Source organism: Dipodomys merriami, unplaced genomic scaffold (assembly GCF_024711535.1).
Source record: "Dipodomys merriami isolate MVZ:Mamm:240054 unplaced genomic scaffold, mDipMer1.0.p SCAF_3, whole genome shotgun sequence".
Taxonomy (NCBI): domain Eukaryota; kingdom Metazoa; phylum Chordata; class Mammalia; order Rodentia; family Heteromyidae; genus Dipodomys; species Dipodomys merriami.
The window spans coordinates 66,780,836-66,804,572 of NW_027204492.1; the positions used below are offsets into that span (position 1 = coordinate 66,780,836).

General features: G+C 37.5%; 1 long non-coding RNA gene and 1 pseudogene across 1 annotated transcript; one reads left to right on the forward strand and one right to left on the reverse strand.

The window, feature by feature from the left end:
• The first annotated feature begins 326 nt into the window (after window positions 1-326).
• Window positions 327-2,616, forward strand: LOC138839519 (uncharacterized). Its single transcript, XR_011375986.1, has 3 exons — window positions 327-445; window positions 1,833-1,955; window positions 2,224-2,616. It is a non-coding gene; the product is annotated as an uncharacterized lncRNA (long non-coding RNA).
• A 23-nt stretch (window positions 2,617-2,639) lies between these two features.
• The window catches only part of LOC138839837 (serine/arginine repetitive matrix protein 2-like), a 68,127-nt pseudogene continuing 47,029 nt past the window's right edge, over window positions 2,640-23,737 (reverse strand).

A 23,737-nucleotide genomic window follows, 5' to 3' on the forward strand; every position in this document is an offset into this window, starting at 1 on the left:
TCCTATTATGCTAAATAGCATCGTGACAAAAAATTGACATAAAAAAACCTGAGAAATTAAAAAAAAACTAATTGTAGATCTTAGGAATAGTTTAATAAGTTGGGGAGTATTTGATACAAAAGACCCCAACGAACAATAGACATTCTAAAACAATGATTAACTAAATGAATGAATGAATCTGGATAATTGTTAGGTGGTATGTAGAAGGCAACTTGGTCTTTCTTTGTAGCAGTTTGTATTATTTAATAAACACCATGTAGAAATTTTCCCATTGAGTGATCAAAATTAACATCCTTCAATTAACACCTGATTATTATTCCAGATGTGATGCCTTGAGAAACATACAACATTTATGCAAATGCAAATTGAAGCTACTGAAGCATATTTGAATTTAATGAGGACAAAATGTCAGACCAACCTCAATTGAAGAGCACTGTATTGAAAGGTAAGGCTGAATTCTTTTTCAATAATGTCAGTGTCATAAAAGATAAATAACAGCAGAAAGTAATCAAATGGGTCCTTTATTAGAAAAAGGGAAATCTCTATCAGATGCATTACTTTGCAAACTAACAAAATGAAAGTATGGCTAGAAGACTGGATGAAAGTATTATATCAATGCCACATTTATTTAAACTGAAAAGCACACTGAAGTAATATAAAAGAATAATATAAAAGAATGGAGTACACTCCATTCCTAGAAATTACACAGTGAAATATTTAGGGATAAGGGACCTCAATGCATGGAACTTGCCCATGAATGGTTATAAAGTGTGTGTGTGTGTGTGTGTGTGTGTGTGTGAATACTGGGGCCCAAACTTAGCGCCAGAGTGCTCTTCTTTAGGCTTTTTCATTCGAGTCTGACACTTTGCTACTTGAGCACAGCTCCACTTCCAGCTTGCTGGTGGTTAACTGAAGGTAAGAATCTCAGGGACTTTCCTACTTAGGCTGGTTTGAACCACAATCCTCAGATGTCAGACTCCTGAGCACAGGTGTGCACCACCAGGATCTGGCCCAAATTCTATCTTTTTTGTACCAACAAGTCTGGGCACTTTCAGCTTAATGAAATTAATTAAATCAAAGAAAAGTTGTATTAGACTATAAATCTTCTTACAGTTTAATGTAAGGCATGAAATTGAGCAATCTATCAGTTTTTATTAGTCTTTACTAATAGGTTGATTTAAAAGCCAAAATAACCCATGGAGAGAGGATATTTAATTGCAAAAAGTAGCAAAAATGAAAGAGTCATGAGCACTTTTTCAGATGGCCTATCACTCTGCATACTAAGATATAATTTCAGATCATTTCCAAATGGCACAGCAATGGCTCTAGTGAATATAGAGTTATTTCTTTGCCAACTAAGCATTTAAAGGATATTTTCAATATCTTTGTCCAATACAATAAAGCATTTCTAGGCAATAAAATAGAGTGACTGCTAAATTAGCTAAATACATTCTTGAACATTTGTCAAAGCACAAGTCATTAGCAGATTAATGAAAGACAAATTCAGAATCTGAATTTTGTGAGGATGAGGCTTCTATCAACTATGTCTTCTCTAGATGTTTAAAATAATGATGTATTTCCCCCTCTTATTTCTGTACATTGCTACAGGGGTATTAAGAGATATACTTTAGAATAGAGATGTTGGTCAACATTTTTTCTGAAAGAAGCCAAATAGTTACTATTTTAGTCCTTGTTGGCTGTAGTGCATAGCTGGCAAAGATACTAAATTCTGTTGGTACTGTTGAAAGGGACAATTTAGGAGATGCTTTTGCTGCGTCCTATGAATTAACTGATGGAAAGTAAATGAAAACACTCATCTGTCTCCCTGACAGCCAGATCTTAGAACTGTCCTCGTTGCTCACCCTGTTGAATCATCTCCCTCTTCTTCCCCCTGAACAAACATACCCTTTGGGTCTTCCTCCATCCCACGAAAGACGGACAGGGTCCGAGGAAAGGTAAGTGGGGCGCTCACCGGTTCCCCAGCCTCCCTCAGCCCGGGAGACAATCAGACACAGCGGGGAGCCAAATCCAGCAGGAAGAAAAAACTTTTATTAACAGATAGCAGCCCTTTTTAAAGTCAAAAAGGGCGGGTGGCATGGTAGGGGAGGAAGAGGAACCAATCACTGTCAAGGTCACACCCTATCATGCATCTAAGCCTTCACGGGCTGGTTACGACGCACTGAACATAAGGTGAATTGGGCTCTGCCCACTCTACTCTTTCAGCGCCATCTTTGCTGCCCATGTGTTCTGCACCCTGGGATCGTGGAAGAGGACCTGAGACCAATGCCACATCAGGAACTTGACACCTTGGGGGACACAGATTTTAATGAAACTTTGAAATTCCTCAGTCAAAATAACATTGCTCTCCCACCCCGCCTCCATCTCACCCCACTTCCATCTGCCCCTGTGACTTCACTTTTTCGGCCTAATACTTTTTCCCCCTGCATTTCTCATTTTTGTTTGACAGAAAAAATTTCTCTTGCTGTATAGATTTTAAATTATTTAATTTTTTAAATTATGAGGTATGATAGAAACCCCGATGATTTATAGAGACCTGGAGGAGCGGTGTCAATGTCGTTTGGACCAAGGACTAGGTGTCTCCCTCCTGGGCTTGTGGCTGACCTCTCTGGGAAACCTGCTCACTGCTCTGCTGTTCCTGTGGTGAGAGCTGTGGTGAGGGACAGTGGAAAAGGAAGAGGAGGAGGGGAAAGGGGGAGGGAAAGGGGGAGGGAAAGGGGGAGGGAAAGGGGGAGGGGGAGGAGGAGGTAGAAGAAGACAAGATGAGGAGCTGCTCCACCATTCCTTTATGGGCTGCATGGCAGCCATTGCAGAAGGGCTGCTGGTCCCCAGTAGCAAGTGGCTTCCCACCCTCAGGAGCAGGGTCAGAAAGCATGCCATTGTGGTCACTAGCAGAGGATGCCATCTTTGTCACAGAAACAGAAAAAAATGAAGGGGAAGAGAGGAGACCTCCTCTCACCACAGGAACAGCAGAGCAGTGAGCAGGTTTCCCAGAAGATAGGGACTGGGACCCTGCTGCAGGAGTGGTCTGGGCAATAGAATGAGATTTGTCTATCATAGCCGATGGCGCAGGAGACCTAGGTAGATCCTGGCCTGGAGAGAGAAGAGACTGGGAAGGACTCTGGACCATTCTTGAGGCAGGGAAAAGGAGCCCACTCAGAGGTCATTGTAGACTTACTCAGGGTCGCTGGTTGTGTTCTGGACCTGGCTCGACCAAGCAACGGGGTTGAGGTTCTGTCACTGACAAACTTGTAAGCAGAGAGAGCAACCCTGGGACTAGTGGTTAGCACCAGACAATTCTGGAGCCATCCTAGCACTGGTGAGACTTGCAGAGGCCAAGGCAGTAGGGGTCTTCACGCTGGCAATATTCACAGGAGCTGTAGGATGGGCAGATAGAGGACCCACCAAGTTTGCTGGGGCTGGAACCTGGGGTGTTCTGGAGCTAAAAGGATAACTCTCAGCAGCTGGAGGTGTGCCAAAACCCTTCAGACTCAAAGCTGCCAGGGCAGCTGGGGTTCTGGCACCTGCTAGGTTCACAGTTGTGGCTGTGGGGTTTGAGGGTCAGCAAAGTTCACAGGTGAAGGTGCCACTGCTCTCCTGGGGCTGGCCAAGTTCATGGTTGCTGCAACAGTTGGTGCTCACAACTCACCCAAGTTGACTGCAGTTGGAATGGCAGGTGTTCTGGCACCAGCAAGGTTCCTGACTGCTGCAGAGGCTGGAGGAATCCTACTGACAAGGTTGGTGCCTGGGGCTGTTTGAGATTCATGAGAGGCACTGGAGTTCAAACCTGAGACATTCATGCAGCTAGGATGGTTGCAGACATGAACGGTGGTGGCCGGGCAGTGCCAAGACTGATGTCGGCCTAATACTTAAAGGGATACAAGTTGTAAGGGGAGTGCACCATTTCCTGTTCAGTCTGGTTGAAAGAGACTTGGTTGCCCTTCCCAGGTTTTCTTCCCAAACCTGTTCACCTTTCTGCTCTTTTTCTTTTCTTACATTAACTCTAAGTCCCCCAACTTTCGATTTGAGTTATTCTCTGCTTCAGTCCCTTTGCAATGACCTTGGGCTCCAGGAGGAAAACATAAAGCACTGATAAGCATATGTGTGCATGGCCAACTGCCCCTCAAACAGGTGATGTCTTCTTATTATCTTAAAGTAAATCTCCCTCAATTCAGGAGGCCACTTTGTTCCTGTTCTGTTCCAATAATAAAGGGATAAAAACTTCTCCAGAACTAACCCAGGACAAAGACTGAGCCACTGATCCATCAGACCATACCTGCAACTTGGGACTGTTTGATGTATGCATATCTTTCACACCCTCAACCCCCAATTCTCCTTGTTTAACCTGTAGCCAATCGCTGTGTCCCTGAAGATGGCTGAAGATGTACTAAAGCACTGTCTTCCTATGGCTGCCATGTAATAAATCTAATTTCTCTGCCCTTCAACACATCTCTTTATTTGGCATATGGGTGCAATTAGCTGAACCTAATTTGAGGCTCCTGGACTTTGAATCTGGGATCTAAAAATCTGGCTTCAGGGAGAGAAATAGCAGTTAACAACAAGTAAACAAGTGGGCCTACCCTATTTCTAGCAAAACTTATGTACTAAATAATTATGTGCTGTATTTAGCTGTGTATATAAAAATGTTTGCCACCAGCCCCAGTCTTGTGATCTTCTAGGTACAGTCTCAGAATTTAGAGTCTGATGTCTCAGGGCAATAGCAAAAGAAAATATGGTTTGCTTCACAAGGAAAAGACAGAGAGGAAATATCCCCTTGCCTTTTCCATCCCATGTAAGCCCAGAGGTGATTGGACAGCGCCAGCCCACACTTAGCCTGTGTCATCCTTTCCCCAGGCAAATTTGCTCTGAAAATCCCATTTCTTCAGACAAACCTCAATCCAAATAAGGAAGCATCTTGTATATACATTTTTCTAATTTGGGGAGGGGAAGCGAAATAACAAAATGATGAAATAAGGATACAGGATGACCCATTGTAACAATGAGATGTACAAGACACTACAGTGAAAACGAACTTTACAACTTTGTGGGGGGTGGGGGTGAGGGTGGTAGTGGGGAAGGAAGAAGTGGGGAGGAAAGGGATGGTAGGGGAAATATAAAGGAGGGTATAACAATGCTCCATAGGAAATGGACACATTATCTTGCTCATATAACTGTAACCCCTCTATACAGGATCTTTACAATAAAAAAAAATATATTAATGTCCCGACCTGCAGGACTTCAACGAGGGCAATGAACGTAAGCGAGAAGGAATGAAGGGACAAGAGACACGAAGAATGACAGCAAGACAAGGATTCTGATCAAGCTACCAATTTTTATTTTTCACACAGGGGTATTTATGTGCTTGGAATAAGGAAGCTTTTTCATTGGCCATTAAGGAAGCTTTTTCATTGGCAGAAGCATCTGCAGGGTGATTGCTTAGGGCAAGGTGAAAAGGTGGTCGTTAGTAGCTGCAGGGTGTTTACTTAGGGCGGGGTGAAAAGGCTGGATTCTGTAAACTCAGCCTCAAGATGTTCCAGTGAGATAGTCAAACCTATTACGTTGAGAGACTCCCTTTTGGCTCCCAACATATTAAAAAATGGGAAAGTCTAAGGAAAAGTTTGACAACAGTGTGATCCAATTACATGGAATGGCATATTATTATGGAAATAGTTGTAATTTAAGGACCTTTTTTTGATAGCACCACTCAAGTATAATTTAAAAAACATATTGATAAGAGTATTCTTTAAGGCTCATAGGAAATTTTCCTCCTATAGTAAGCCACAGGACATAGTAGAAGAATTTCTGTATTATGTTGATGTTGCAAAAGGCATTGTCTCTTTCTAAAATTACCTATGGAATGATTATAATTTTTAAATATATGATATTTAAAATAAAATCAATTGTTTAAAAATTTTTTAAAAAATGTTGTCAAAGTGATGTACAGAGGAGTTAGAGTTATATAAGTAACGTAGTTAGTATATTTCTTATCGAACTTGTTACTCCCTCTATCATTTTTCTCCCACTTTTCCTCCCTCCCAAACTCTCCAAGGAGGCATTTGTAGATTTCTTAGGACTATTTACATAAATAATCAAGTCATTTAGAAACAAGGATGGTTTTATTTCTCTCTCCCAACCTGTAAACTTGTGCTTTTTTTTTTTTTTAACTATGTCACCTTAGTTAGCGTTTCTGGTTACATATTCTTGTATTAATCTTAGGAGGAATAATTCAATATTTCTGTTTTCTGTTATCAAGTTAAGGTAATTTCTACTATATGTAGTTTGATGGGAGCTTTTATTGTGAAAGAGATTAGGATTTTATCAAATATTTGCTCTGTGACACTTTATATTATTGTATTATTCTTCTTTTAACCTGGATTACATTAATGGATAGGAAGATATTGAATAACCTTTCATTTTTTTGAATAAATTCCACTTATTCATAATGTATAATTCATTTTTGTGCCTTGTTGGATTAAATGTGTTAATATTTTCCTGAGTTTTTTCCACCTAGGTTTGTGAGAGATATTAGTCATAGATTTGCTTTGCTTTTCTCCTTTTTTAAAATTTTACTGTCTTACTTAGGCTTTGATCTCTGGCCTCATAAACATAGGCTTGTAAAATGAATTGATAAATATGCCTTTCTTCTCTACTTTCTGGAAGAAACTGTAATATTTGTATTCATTATTCCCAAAAAGATTGGTAGATGTTTCTACCAGTAACATCATCTGAGCCTGTCAATTTGGAGCAGGGAGGAATTTTTTTTAATTAGCTTGTATTAGTTATACAGGGGTGGGGGGGATTTCTTTGTTATGTACCTACACATATTTACACTTTATTCCAATCAATCTCATATTATCTATTACACTCTCTACTCCATCTTACCCCTTTGATGATTTTTTTTGTTGGTCATGGAGCTTGAACTCTGGGCCTGAGCACTGTCCCTGAGCTCTTCAGCCCAAGGCAAGCAATCTGCCACTTGAGCCACAGCAGCACTTCCAGTTTTCTGGTTGTTAATTAAAGATGAGTTAATGGACTTTCTTGCTGGGCTGGCTTTGAACTATGATCCTCAGATCTCAGCCTCCTGAGTAGCTAGGATTACAGACATGAGTCACCAGCACCTGGCCCTTGATGAAATTTTATGTTATGATTATAGCACAATTGGGTTTATGTATTTTATCTTGAGTTGATTTTGGTAGCCTGTAACTTTCAAAGAATTTCTCTAAAGCTTCTAAATTGTCTACTTTATATGGATAAATTTCTTCAAACTATCTCCTTATTATGTTCTTTTGTTCACTCAAGGCTGGTGCTCTACCACTTGAGCGCAGCAACACTTCTGGCTTTTTGCTGGTTAATTGGAGATAAGGAACTAATGGACATTTCTGCCCAGGCTAGCTTTAAACCAGGACCTACAGATCTCAGCCTTCTGGGTAGCTAGTATTACAGGTGTGAGCCATCACCACTGTCTGGCTCCTTATTATGTTTTTGTTTATTATGGGGGCATGGTCACTGTCGCTGAGCTTTTTTGCTCAAGGTTAGCCTTCTACCACTTGAGACACACCTTCACTTCTGGCTTTTTGATGATTAAATGGATATAAAAGTCCCAGGGACTTTCCTGCCCCAGCTTTCTTTGAACTGCATTTATCAAAGTTTAGCCTCCTGAGTAGCTCATTGTACAAGTTGAGACACCAGAACCTGGCTTTTATTATGTTTTTTTTAATGGCTAGAAAATCTGTAGTGATAGCCTAATTTGATTCCTGATATTGATGATCTTTTCTTTTCGCCTATGTCTTATTAGTTTTTATCTATTATCTATCAACTCTTTTTTTGCAAAAACTGGGGGTTGAACTGAGAGCCTCATCGTCTTGCCCAGCTTTATTTTTTTTAATCATGGCCAGCACTCTACTAGTTGAAACACACCCTACTTCTGGCTTTTTGCTGGTTTATTGGAGATAAGAGTCTCATGGAGTTTCCTGCCCAGGCTGGCTTTGAAATGTGATCCCTCAGATCTCAGTCTCCTAAGTAGCTAGGTTTGCAAGCATGAACCACCAGCATTTGGCCTAGCTTGTTTATTATTTTTAAAAACAGGTTTTTTTTTTTTTGCCAATACCAATGTTTGGTCTCAAAACCTCACATTTGCATAGCTTACCTGCTTGGCTGGGCTGGCACTCTACCACTTGAGCCATACCTCTAGCCCCAGATTTTCTTTCAGTGATTTTTTTTTTTACTGTCATGTGAAACTTCATTGATATTATAACAGAAAAATTGAAATACTGATACAGACAAATGGGCAAATGGTAATATCTGCTCCCCTCTCAGCCACTCTGACACTAGAGAGTGGCTAAACCTTTGTTTATATTAGATAAGGAGAGAGTTTCAGTTGTCCTTCAGGTCTCACTGAGAATAGCATGGACTTGAAGCAGGTACTGATGAGTTCTGTCTAGCACTACCTTATTTTTCCTATTTAATGCAAGATTATATTGAAGGCATCTTACTAGGTCCCACTGACAGAGGTGAGAGTAGAAATGGATTGTGGTAATAAGTCCTTCCTCACACCATATCATTCATCTTGATAATGCTAGAAAAGGTAAAAGTTGAAATTTCCATTGATCTATCTTGGCAAGGAAGTTATGGTATATACAGCCAGTGAGTAAGTGGTTAAAGATCAGTTTTTCATTTAGGTTTGGCAAAACAAGTTTGAGAAAAAAATGAAATTATTGTTCTATGCCTCCACTCTGCAAGAAATTCAAGACTGGTCTGAATGGCTTTGCTGACACCACTAGGCAAGGATATGAGAATGTCCTCATCTATTTCAATTTGCATAGGAATATGAGTAGAAAATTTGGTTTCACTGAAATCATTAGCATGGGCAGTTTTTCTTTTTGGCTTGAGTAAAATAGATACAGTCAAGTTTTCTGTTCTATTAAGATTACCCTTTTCCTTGACTTTTCGCTATGAGGAAAGCAGGCTTTATTAGTAGCTTTGTTAAATGTCTATTCCTGTTGGTAGTCCTGGTCTACAGCCTTCTTGAACATCCTATCTGGGTAAGAAGGAGGCATATAGGAAACTCAGAGTATTGTGCAATAGTTTTCAAACAGGCCCTATTTTAAAAATATTTTATTATCACTTTGTCATCAATATTTTAAGTCATCTTACAGCTTTTAATTTTTTGGTTCAAACATGTTATATAGATATCACATATTAATATATTATATTAATATTAGTATTATAACTGTCATATTAAAATCACATTACTATATTGATGATCTATAAATACATATAATATTATTTATATATCTATTAATAATGTTTGTAAGATATTTCAATACATGCATAGAGAATGTACTTTTCAAATCCACCCTATTTTAATCTGCTCTTCCCCATCCCTACCTATCTAACCTCTACTAATCATGATTTTACACTCATATCAACTTCTTTTAAAGTACCACTTGTGAGAGAGAACATGTGGTTCTTGGATTTCTGTGTCTGGTTATTTTACTTAACATAATATCTTCAAAGCTCATGTATGTTGTTGTAAATGGCAGAATTCCCCTCTTCCTCTACATAACTTGTCTAAAGTTTTTATTGTGAAGAGCTGATCAATTTTATCAAATGGTTTTTCTGCATCTATTGAGATAATCATGACTTTTTTGTTTTGCTGATGCCATGTGTTACGCTTATTGATTTGGATAAATTGAAACATCCTTGCTTCCCTGGAATAAATTCTACTTGATCATGATGAATGAGTTTTTAAAAATATGTTATTGGATTTTATTTGCTAGATTTTATTTGCTAGATTTTTTAATTTTTAATTTTAATTTTATTGTCAAGGAGATGTACAGAGGGTTACAGTTACATAAGTAAGGTAGTGATTACATTTCTTGTCTAACTTGTTAGCCCCAGTTTGATAGCTTTTTATTGAGAATTTTTGCTTCTCTGTTAGTGAAGATGTTGGTTTATAACTTTCTTTTCTTTATTATACTTTTTTTTGTTTCAGTATCAGAGGAATACTTGCCTCATAGTATGAGTTAGGAAGAATTTTTCTCTCTTTCTATATTTTGGAATAGTATAGGAAAACAGTGTTATTTGTTCTATAAATATTTGATAGAGTTCAACAATGAAGATATCAAGTCATAGACTTCATTGGGAGCCTGTTTATTAGTATTTCAATGTCACTATTAGTTATTGTTCTTTTAAGATTTTTATTTTTAAATAATATTTTTATATTTTTATTTTATTGCAAAGGTTATATGCAGAGGGATTACAGTTACATTAGTAAGATATTGAATACATTTCTTTTTGAATAGTGTTACCCCTCCCTCATTTTCTGCCATTTCCTTCCTCCCTCTTCCCCTCTCCCAAGTTGTAAAGTGAATTTCCATCATAGTGTCTAGTGAGTATCACTGTTACATTGGTTCAACCTTTGTCCCATCATTTCTGGGATTCCCCTTCCCTTTCCCAAATCAGATGAACTTATATACAAGGCAAAAGGTACAGAAATAAAAAACAGTGACAACAGGGAATAACTCAAAGGAGGGAAAAGAAATAAAGTTCATTTCAATAATCATCTTTTTATAGGGTCATATGTACATAGCTATTGAGCTATTGTGTTCCTCTGCTAAGAATATCCTAGATATATTCTAGCTATTACAAATGAGGGAGACCATGCAGTCTATATTTCTTTGGGTCTGGCTTACTTCACTTATTATAATTTTTTTCAAGTCTTCTATTTCTTTATGAATGGGGCAATGCCATTCTTTCTGAAGATTGTGTATATATACCATATTTTCTTGATCCATTCATCTACTGATGGACATTTGGGTTGATTCCATGTCTTAGCTATGGTAAGTAATTCTGCAATGGATATAGTTGTGCTGGTTTCTGTATGTCAACAATGAGGAGAGCAAGGCTGAAATCAGGAAAGCAACTCCTTTTCTAATAGCCTCAAAACAATATCTAGGAATTAACCAAAGATGTGAAGGATCTCTATGATGAAAATTTTAAAAACTTAATTAAGAAAATTAAAGCAGACTTAAGGAAGTGGGAAAAACTCATGTTGCTGGATTCAAAGGATTAACATCATGAAAATGGCAATACTGCCAAAAACTAGCTACACATTCAATGCAATACTCATCCAAAAATCACAACAACACTCTTCAATGATATAGAATAAACAATCCCCAAATTCATATGGAATAATAGAAGACCCTGAATAGCAAAAGCAATCCTTAGCAGGATGAACAGTGCTAGAGGAATATCAATACCAAACTTCAAACTTTATTATAAATCCATAGTTGTAAAAACAGCTTAGTATTGGCACATGAATATCCAGAAATAAATCCACAGACCTATGGCCACTTAATCTTTGATAAAGGAGCCCAAATTATCAAATGGAAGAAAGACAGCCTCTTTAACAAATGGTACTGGCAGAATTGGCTAAATATGTGTAGAAAACTGAAGTTAGATCCTTATCACCCTGCACCAGAATCAATTCCAAATGGGTCAAAGGCCTCAATGTAAGACCAGATACCCTGCAAATACTATAGGAAAGGAAAGGGGAAAGACTAGGGCACCATGGCACAGGTCAAAACTTCCTAAGATCCAGAAATACAACAAATCAAAGAAAGGCTGGATAAATGGAATTGCATTAAACTGCAATTTCTGCATGGCAAAGGACATAGCTAGCAAGATAAATATTTTTATTATTTTTAAGTAATTGTACAAAGGGGAAACCATTCAACATGTCATTTATTTGTAAAATGCATCATTCTCAAGCTGGGCACTATAGTATGGTCTCCCTATAACTGTTTTCGCTGTAAATAACCATGTTTGTGACATTGCAGGGTTGAAGAAACCTCCTGTGTACAGGGATGAGGTACAGGTAGACTCATTATCATGACCCTTCAGTGTTTGTAGAGTATCCACTCTATGGCCACTGTGACTGTATCAGTGGTAATACTGCTTCAGTGATGGATGTTTTACCAAGCACTAATAATACAAACTCTTCTTGTAAGAGCCTCTGGCATCCCTGAAAGAGGTAGGTACCTGAGGATCCTGCCCATGCTTGTAGCAATAACATTGGCCCACACACTGCACAGAGATAGGCAGCAATGGGAACTACAACACCCATCTGCAGCATTTCCTTGGGTCTCAGTAGTACAGAATGGGTTAAAACTTTCCTTTTAACTTTCTCTGCCCTTTTGTTAAATTGTATTTTTATCTTTAAGTAGTTGTACACAGGAGTTGCCATTCAACAAAGGAGCTTATAAATACAATGCATCTTGATCAATGGCACTCCTTTCAACATTCTCTTCCCCATCCCTCCTAAACCATCCTTTCCCTAAATTTTCTTACTTTTGTAGAATCTACATTAAAATTTATAAATATATTCCCCCTTTCCTCACTTTATTTGTCTACCCTTTTCTCGGTCACCCCCTCCCACTTTCTGATTCATGGTGTTTATTTTGTTGGACTGTGAGTTAACCTTTCTAAGGATTAAATCATCTGACTTCTCCCCTGGATCTGCCATTATTTAGTTAATACATTTGTATACACTTGGATTGCCTCCAGAAGTGTAAATTTATATATTAATGGATTTATTCTATCTTCTATATATGAGAGAAAACATATATCCTTTGTCTTTCTGGGCTTGACTTACTTCACTTAGCATAATTTTTTCCAAGCTCTTCCATTTCTTTGCAAATGAGTGAGTAAAATACTGAGATCTGCACTTAGACATTGAAGAAGAACAAGACCAAAGCATTAACTACAGTGCTTGGTCTCAGTGCCAGCAGTAAATATATATTTATATACACATTTATGACATAACTCATAGCATTGATGCATGAGCACATAGGGCATTTAGAAACACAAACATATGCATACAAAGGAGGAACATACACCTGCAAACACCTTTATTCGTGAAAATATCTAAGAATAAAATTTGTTATGTGATTACTCATTTTAACTTTTTTCTTCATCATGAAAGCAAAGTATGTGGACAGTAGGAAAGCTGTCTTTGTTAATATATTTAGAGCTTACTTCAGCTACAAATTCTGGGAGGTTTATAATACCCTTACATGTATTATTAACAGAAAATTCCTTCTAACTTCATATTCTTTAGCACTGCCTAAAGTCAAATTGATGGAATTTATATCATCATTGGGGTATGGAATTTTCTTTGCCCAAATCCAATGCTCATATTTTATTCAAAATCTAAGCTGATGGAAAAGTTTCTAATATAAAAAATAAATATTCCTTACACGATTGAGAAAACGGATGCAAGTATTTTACATTGAACCAAACCATTTGGGAGAACGATGTCATATTATCAGAAGAATCATGCTTTAATATTCATACTTTGAAGATCACCAGCAAAATTTTAATTATGTGCAAACACACACAAGGAAAGCTCAATTTTTGTTATATAAAAAAGAATGTCATAGTAAAGGATACATAGAAGGAAATTTCTAAAATTTGCCATTGCTTCTGAATATAAATCATATATAATATACAGAATAAACAGTTTCAGTAATATATTTTCTAATTTTTAGTATATATTTTCTAATATAAAATAGTGTGACAATTTCTCAAACATAGCTATAAAGACTTTTGTCTGAGAATCAATAGATCAGTGTGGGTATGTTGTGATTGGTAAATCGTCTTCCTTGATCCTAGATCTTTTATATTCTAGTTTATCAAACAATATGGTAACTGCCCAAGTAATACACTTAGTAATTAAGTACAGGATGGAAAATGATTTCATCAATCTGCTATCTTTTAGCCAGGTTAACATCAAGCTGATAAATGAGCTACTTTTTACCCAAATAGTCTTCTTAGGAAAAAAAAAGACGCTCAGTACAATTCTTGGCACACATTGCTGATAAGACATAAAACATGTCTTTCAAAAGAGCCAAGAATGTAAAGTGAGAGGAAAGTATGTAGGCACTAAAGCAGTATTTACAATCAAAGAACATAATATTGGAAAGACAAGGAGAAAAGTCACTGAAGAATATTTGTCAAGGAGACTACATTAAGTTTTAGCCAAGATACATTTTAGTATAATAGAATTCAAGTAGTGAGAAATGGAGATCAGAGAGAAGCATTTCCTGCCACACATGCAGGAAATGGGGGTTAAGGACTTCCAAACCATTTTTTTAGGGGAACAGCAATATTTTTGTGGTGGTTCTAGGGCTTGAACTCAGGGCCTCATACTCTTGGGTTTTCCACTCAAGGCTGAAACTCTACCACTTGTGCCACACCACCACTCCTGGCTTTCTGTTGGTTAATTGGAGAGAATCATTTCATGGACTTTTCTGCCAGGGCTGGCTTTGAACCTTGATCCTCAGATCTCAGCCTTCTGAGTAGTATGTCACCAGTTCCTGGCTGGCCTAGTTTATCCTGACAATTACACTGAAAGGTAAGAGAAAGAGATAAACTGAGAAGGGAAATGCTGATACATAAGAACTAGTACTTGATGATCTGGAAATTTCCCACCCCATTCAGATTGCAAAGTATGTTAAAATTAAGCCATCATCTGCCATGGTCTATAGAAAAATCCAAGGCTGTTGCTTCTGAAGAGCATTTTACTAATACCTCAGAAATAGCAAAAGTTCCTAACAATAGTCACAGAAGACACTCTGGAGAACTTAAATGTATTAGTCTTGAATATCCCCAGTCATATCAACAGACTTCAAAAGATCGAGAAGGGACTATGTAAGAAAGATCTGTGGGTGAATCTCTGTATAATAAAATATATCTCCATGATATATGTGGAAGATTCACATGGTTCTTGAAAACTTTATTCCAAGGGCAACATTACTATGTTGGACACCCAAAAATTTTACAGGCAGCAGAAGGGCTGATGAAACTAATGCAGCTGCAAACATTTCCACTTTTCGTTGAAAGGGAAGATGACACAGAGAGCAGGGCTTCCATCCTCAAGGATTAAGCTGACCAGAAAAAGAAAGAATGCTCTAGAATAATACATAGTATAGTATAATATAAAAATATTTTATAGTTTACATTTTTTCTTAAAGTACAAACATACATACCCATATATAAAATGTAAAATATACATTAACATAATTTTTAATTTATGATTGACTTAAATTGCTTATGACCTGTATGTACATATTGTGATGTGATTCTAGCAACCTCCATGATGTGGTTACTCTTTGGTATGTTTCTGTTATTTCCATGATAAGAGTGAGGACTTCTTGCTGCAAATGCTCTAGAACCCATACAAGAGCCTCATGAAGGTCCTGAAGAAAAGGAGTAACCAGTTTTTATTCCTAAAGAGGAGCAAGAAAAGATGAAAGAAATTTTTTAAATTAATCAATCCAATTTAAAGGCAAATGAGAAGACTGCACTCAACAGATGTTTACCAGATGTTTGGTTAGAAGGATTGTAAAGCAAAGGTCTATCCAGACATTCTTCTTACAAGCATGATAATTATTTTACACAATGAAGAATGGAGTATACTCCTGTGAACTGTACATAGAGTAATTACTTATTCATCGTGTAATTAATTCCTCTCCTAGATGGTGCCAATGAAAAAGGTTTAAAGAAAAACTCTAGTAGCTGGGCACCAGTGGCTTACACTTGTAGTTACTGAGGAAGCTAAGATTTATGGATTTGTTTGAAGCCAGCATGGTCAAGAAAGTCCATGAGATCCTTATCTCCAATTAACTAGCCAAAAGCTAGAAGAGGAAGGGCGGCTCAAGTGTCACCAGACTTGAGCAAAACAGCTAAGAGACATCACCCAGGCCCCAGTTAAAGCCCCAGTACCAGCACAGACAGAGAAACAACAACAAAAAGGACTTCTAGAGATTTATGAGGAAAAAATCCCAAGTTCATGTAATTCAAATGGAACAATGTTCTGGATTGATCTGAGTTGTATTAAAAGGTGCTCCTGTGTCCAATGGCCAAACAACCACTTTAACAGGTTGTTTGGCATGTCTCTTAGCCAGGACCAACTATGACAGGACAGCAATGGCAGTGTGGAAGAACTTTAGAAATGGGTACAGGCTCACATATTATTCATGTGCTTTAGAAAACTGCACCTTACACATTTCCTTGAAGGACAGAACAGATTACCAATAAAAAATAACATATAGCTTGCAAACATGTAGATGGATGGATGGATTCAAGAATTTCTTCTAGAGCCAGGTACCATGGCTCATGCCTGTAATTCTAGCTACTTAGAAGGCTGATATGTGAGGATTGCTGTTCAAAGCTAGCCTGGGCTGGAAATAGAAGTGTGGCTCAAATAATAAGTACCAGCCTTGAGGGAAAAAGCTAAGGAACAGCAACCAGACCCTGAGTTCAAGCCTCAGTACTGGCATCAAAATAGTCATGGGAAAGAATACTTAGACACTGAAATATTCAACCAAATGTGCTTTCCGGAAGGCTGCACTTGATATGGGTTATTTAGGCATCACTGATTTCTGTTGAGTATGAAGTCATAAGGAAAATGTTTTGGACATTTTTTCCCTGATTAAAACTAGTAGCCAGTATTTTCAATATTGATATAACATAGATGAAAAACCAAAAACATATTCAAAATGTTGAAAACAACATTTTACAACAAAACTATACTAAGTGGGCACTGGTGTCTCACATGCTAAAGTCTGAGGATAAAGGCAGCCCAGGCAGGGAAGTCTCTGAGACTCTTATCTCCAATTAACCATCCAAAAGCTACAAGTGGCACTGTGGCTCAAGTGTTGGAGGGCCAGCCTCAAGCAAAAAAGCTTAGAGACAGAGCCCAGGCTGAGTTCAAACCCCAACCCCAAGACCAACACACACACACACACACACACACACACACACACACACACACACACACACACACACACACACACACACACACACGCTTCCCTACATTAAAAAAAGTTTAAAGTAAATTAAAACAGAGCTATGAGAAGTACAACTTATAGAGTTAACTTTTTATATAGGTTTTATACCTCAGTGGAGAGAAATAACTGATTCCAGTGGTATTCATTGTGTTTTAATCTATAATAGTTAAGGATGTTTTTATTTTACTTGAGATGCTAAAAATGAGCTAGGTTAAAAGTTCTCTGAACAGTTTTAGTTTCTTTCTATAGTATTTTTATTTAGTTTAAGGCTTGATGAAATTGTAATTTTTAATTGCATTATGAATAAGTTATATACTTCAGTTGTTCTTGGTTCTACTGTTTCATAGACTTAAACACTCACACACACACACACACACACACACACACACACACATACACATAATTTCTTAATCAAATTTTCAACTTTTTTGTGCCAGTACTAGGGGCAGAGCCAAGGGCTTCACACTCTTGTTTGCCTTTTTCACTAAAGGCTGGTGTACTTCTGTCTTTTTTCTGGTAAATTGAAGATTTTCTGTCCGGCTTGGCTTTGAATCATGATCCTCAGCTCCCAGCCTCCTGAGTAGATAGGATTACAGGTGTGAGCCCTGAGTACTTGGCTGTATTTCCATACTATTATACAACAAATTTGTTTTCATAGCAATAAATCATTTGTACTTCGTTTATGATTCCACTTAATAAAAGGCTTATAAGGAGAAATTATTTGGATATATGGAAATAATATATTTAATGGTTTTGAAATCTTTTTTTACTCCAAGACCAATGTGTCTTTATTGTCAAGTACATATTTAATTTTATTGAGTTGCAGCATTGATCTGCTACTTTTTTTAAAAGTTAAAAAATTGATGTGCTTGCATTTTATGCATATATGTGTGTGTGTGTGAGAGAGAGAGAGAGAGAGAGAGAGAGAGAGACAGAGACAGAGACAGAGACAGAGACAGAGACAGAGAGAGAGAGTATACCACACATGCAGTTACTGGGGCTTGAACATAGTACCTCGTGGTCTCACTTGCTCAAGGCTGGTGTTCTATTATTTGAACTATATTTCCACTACTAGTATTTTTGCTGGTTAATTGCAGATAAGAGTTTCTTGTGTTTGTCTGCCTGAGCTGGCTTTCAATAGCAATCCTCAGATCTTTACCTCCTGAATAGCTCAGATTATAGGCATGAACAACCAGCATCTAGCTTTGAAAATGTTTGGCTTATTTTTTCTCTGATTCATGTGTGTGTGCATGTGTGTGTGTGTGTGTGTGTGTGTGTGTGTGAGAGAGAGAGAGAGAGAGAGAGAGAGAGAGAGAGAGAAAGAGAGAGAGAGAGAGACAGACAGACAGAGAGAGAGACAGAGACAGAGACAGAGAGTGAGAGAGTGAGCCAGAGAGAGAGAGCCAGAGATGGGGGGAGAGAGAAAGAGACATCCAGACAGTCAGAAAGAGAGAGAGAGAGTATACTGGGGCTTGAACTCAAGGCCTTTGTTCTGTTCCTGAGCTCTGTTGCTTAAGGCTAGAACTCTACTACTTGAGCCACATCTTCACTTCTGGCTTCTTGTAGTTAATTGGAGATAAGAGTCGCATGTGCTTTTCCTGCCCAGACTGGCTTTGAACTTCAATCTTTACATCTCAGTCTCCTGAGTAGTTAGAATTACAGGCATAAGCCACTGGTGCCAGGCTCTCTGATCCTTAATACTGAAAACAAATCACATAAATATCAAAAGTTGGTGTCAACTAAAAATCAACTTTTTAACTTTATAGAAACTTGCATTGGGACATTTTTCCCAATATCAGAAGCAATCCATTGGCACAAGCATATGCATTTTCCTTCCTACTTGTTAGGTTATATATAATGGAATTCATTTCTTTGCTAATCAAAGACTTTCCTTGAAGGAACTGCTATTTCCTATGCCCAAGAATACTTTTGAAAGTCATGTTATTAATACTACTTCCTAAGTCAAGTATGCACAGTCTCATATCCTATTTAATTAACATCAAGCATATATGGATACTTTAGTGTAAAGCTGTAATATAGAATGCCAAAACTGCCCCAGGAAATTCAAAATGATACAGGTACCTGATTGAATTTTATTTGCTACTTCATGGGTTATGTTAATTCTACTTACAGGCCTAATGCTTAAAAAAATGAATGGCTAATCAATAAATTATATTCCTACTCAGAATTTCAGAGTTTTGTATTACACCATTAGCTTGATTTTATTCCTTACTGTAATAAAGTTCAACAGCATTGTGATTTAAGGGCTTGTTTGTTTGTTGTGGTGGTGATCAGATTGAATTCAGGGCCTTTTCCTGTTGTATAGCTTGTGTGTGTGTGTGTGTGTGTGTGTGTGTGTGTGTGTGTGTGTGTGTGTGTGTGTGTGTGTGTGTGTTTGCAGGTTGTGGGGCTTGAAGTCAGGACCTAGCTGTTATCCCTGAGTTTTTGTGCTCAAGGCTGGCAATCCACCACTTGAATCACAGCTCCACTTCTGGCCATTTTTTAAAAAATGTTTTTTGGAAATAAGAGTCTCACAGATTTTTTATCTATGCTGGCTTACAACTGCAATTCTCAGGTTTCAGCCTTTTTTATTTTGGTGGGGGGGGGTTAGTCATTGGGCTTGAACTCTGGGCTGAGCGCTGTCCCTCAGAATTTCAGCTCAAGGCTAGTGCTCTACCATTTGAGCCACAGCACCACTTCTGGTTTTCTGATGATTTATTGGAGATAAGAGCCTCATGCACTTTCCTTCCTGGGCTGGTCTTTGAATGGTTATCCTGAGTAGCTAGGATTACAGGCATGAGCCACAGGCACCAGTGCTTCAGCCTTCTTGAGTAGCTAGCAGTACAAGTGTGAGCCACAGAACCCTGGCTATGTTATTTTTTTAAGTGGGTTATGTGAATGATTTTAATTTATGGATGCATTTAGAATCTGATAGATAATTCCATTGCATCTAATTTTTTAATTAAAATATTACCAGATACTTGAAAAATACAAAACATTGCTGAGGGGAAAATAAAGAAATGTATCTTTGCTTACACATCTTTATTATAGACCAGTGAAACTCACTTGGGATTTCTGACCTCCAAAACTGAATAATAATACAATTATGTTATTTAGGATGATCTACCTTGATCCTAGAGAAATGAAACTCTATTAGCCTTGTGACTACTACTCATGGTCTATTTAGTTCTAAGATTCAGGGTAAGTAATTCTGTGGATGTTTTCTATTTTCTATTTTTTAAAAAAAGGCATATGCCAAACACGAAAGTGAAGAAAAAGTCTCTAAACTACTTCCTATCCTTCTTTTCTCTGTAAGGAACTAGAGGGAATATATATATATATATATATATATATATATATATATATATATATATATATACATACTTACATATGTATATGTATGTATATATATGTATATATATATATGATTGTAAAGAAACTGTACAGAGGGATTACAGTTACATGAGCAAGGTAATGAGTCCATTTCCTCTCAAGCATTGTTATCCCCTCCTTTGTTTTTCCCCTACAATCCCTTTCTTCCCCACCTCCTCATGTCCTCCCTCTCGCCCCCCAAAGTTGCAAAGTTAGTTTTCAACATAGTGTTTTGTACATCTTATTGTTACAATGGGTCATCCTATAACCTTATTTCAGCAATAGAGAAAATTTTCTAGATGCTAAAATTGAATGGCATACCTATAGTCAAATGGCTAACATACTTTTCTACATAACATACTTTTCTACATCAGGAAAAATAGTGCTTGTTATAATATAACATAGTTTTAAGAACCTTGAAACTGTTGGTCTCCCAACTATATGTTGCCTACCATGTTTTCTTTTTTTTTCGTGTAAAATTATAGGTGTATTTATTTATTTATTTTAAATTTTCATTGTGAAAATACTGTACAGAGGGGTTAATTACATGGGCAAGATAATGAGTACATTTCTTATCAAGCATTGTAGCCTCTTCCTTTGTTTCCCCTTCCCATCCCTTCCCATCCTCCTCCCCCAGTCCCCCCATCCAATCCTCCCCAGCCCCCCCCCACCAAAGTTGTAAAGTTTGTTTTCGATATAATGACTTGTACATCTCATTGTTGCAATGGGGCCACCTGTATCCTTATTTAAATGATTTGTTTTTCCCCTTCCCCTCCACAAATTATACCGACATCAAATACAGTGAAAGCAGGGTTTATACTATGGGGGAGGGACATACAAAGCAACAAAAAAATAATCTTATAAATGTGTTAAAAAACAATCGCATGAAAGAAAAAAAACATTTGAATACATATCTTAGGGTTCAGCCTACCAGGTTTTCTATACTAGAACATGAAGACCTGATGGCATCTGGGATGGGTTAGAAATACCTAAAGTAACCACCTTCTAGCCAATAAATGCATGATTTTGAAAACTCTACATTAAAATGATAGAGAAAGATGTCTAGAACCTTGATGAAATCCTTGAACTATGATAATAGCTGTAAAGCTTCCTAGTACCGAACTATTTTGTTATGTATAAAAAAATGTCACTTTGCCTAAAGCCAATTTGGATTATTATTATTTTTGGCCAACATATTCTTGGCTGGTTTGAAATTGCTCTAAAGAAAAGAGCTGAGAAGACCTGAAAGAGCTGAAGCTTTAAGGGCAGAATTCAATTGGATCAAAGGTCTAAATAATGTAAAACCTAAAACTTTCAAACTACTATAGGAAAACTTAGAGAAAACATTTAAAGATACAGGCCTAGGAAAAACTTTCTGAATAAGGCTCTTGAGGTATTGCTCAGGAAACAGAAGTAAGAATTGAAAAATGACATCGAATCAAATTAAAAGGTTTCTACAAAGCAGAGGAATAACTAGAATAAAGAGACAAGCAACAGAATGGGAGAAAATCTTTGCCTGCTATTCAAGTAGTAAGAAATTAGAACCCAAAATATATAAATAGCTCCCAAAATGAAATACTAAAAAGACAAACAATCCAATAAATAAATAGATGAATTAATTGAACAAGCAGTTCTAAGAAATACAAATGCATAGTAAACATATGAATACATGCTCAATATTCTTAACCTTGGAAGGAACGACAAATCAAAACAACATTGAGAATGTATCTCAATCCAGTCAAAATGGCTATCATATAGGAAACAAATGACAATAACAACAAATGCTGGTAAGTTTAAGGGTGGAAGAATTACACCACAAAAACTATTTTCAGGAATGTAAATTTATTGTGACTAATACAGAAATCAGTATGGAGTTTACACAAAAAATGTAAAAATTAGCTAGGTACTAGTATCTCATGGATGTAATCCCAGGTATTCAGAAGGCTGAGACTTGGAGAATCATAGTTTGAAGCAAGTTGATGCTAAAAAGCCCTGGAGATTCCATCTCCAATTAACCAACAAAATGCTGGACTAGAAGCATGGCTCAATTGCTACAGCATCAGCCATGAGCAAGCAAGAGCAAGTGTTCAAGCCACACTACTGGCACACACATAGTGCCAATGTTATTTAGGGGTATGGATTCATTTTTTCTACCAGTAAAGAATTAGAAGGCAGGAAAGTAAAGCACACAGTGAAAATTTATTTGAAAGTGAAAGAAAAGCTGCAAAGAAAAGCAGCTAGATTCTCCATCCCAAAAGGGGCCTCAAAGAAGAGCCAAATGGAGTCCTCTCATAGGGAGGTTTTCTACATAGAACAGGACTATTCGCTGGGTTTTTCAGTGATTGCTTGATGGCTTGTGCATGTCCCACCCACTTATTGCACTGCCATTTTTTTCTCCCATCTAACAATTCCTTATTTCCCCCCTCTCACTACCATATGGTACTGCTATACTATTGTTGCTATATATTTTTAGGAAAGCAAGTCAGAATATAGTAGAGATGCATAAAAATCCATGTTTATTGCAGTAATATTCACATAGTCAAGCTACATAATCATCCTAGATGCTCATCAAACAGAGAATGGAAAAAAGAAAATGTGGCATAATACTCCTATGGGGTAGTATTGAGACATAAAGAAAAATGTGATTATAAGCCACACTCAAAAAGACAGGCATCTTGTGTGTTCTCTCTTACACAAAATTTACACATAAGAAAGGATGTGAACATAACATGGGGAATGTTAAGAATGGGAACTCATGGGAAGAGGTGGATGATGACAAGTGAATATTCATACACATACATGAAAATTATATAATGAAACACATTAAAACTGTTATTTTAAAAGAGGGGGTAGGGAGGAGAAAAGAGTAATAGAGGGGGTGATTACAATGAAAATACAATATATACATATATGAAAAATATCAGCATGAAAATTGTTTCTAAAGTAAATTTTTGCTAATAAAACAGAAAAAGAGAGTCTGGAGGAAGATGGCAGAGGACAAACTGGGAGCTAAACAAGCTCTTGTGTGGAAACCAGTTTTAGTGTTCCAGTGGAAAGTCCAAGGCTAGAGAGTCACACCAAGTGTGCCATCATAATACAGAGAGTTTGGCCAGAGAAGAAAAATTCAAGCAGGTTGGTTAAGGAAACAGATTCAAGCACTTGCTGGTATTTGTGGCAGCAGCTGCTGCTGCTGCGACCACCATATCAACAGAGAGAGCCTGGGACAAAGGCACCAAAGGCAGTGTGTGAGCAGATTCTACTCACCACCAACAAGAACTGACAAGGAGCAGAAATCTTCATCCTGCTGACCACAGACAGTCACAGACCATGGATGGCCCAGAAACCAAGGGAAAGGTGTGAGTACCCCACAAGATATCCTCACTCCTCATGGAGCATCAGTGGAAAGGGAGCCCTTCCCACACCACCGGAGAAGAACACCACTTTGATACTGACAAAGACGGGCCAGAGCAGCTATCCATAACTTAGGCCTTGGA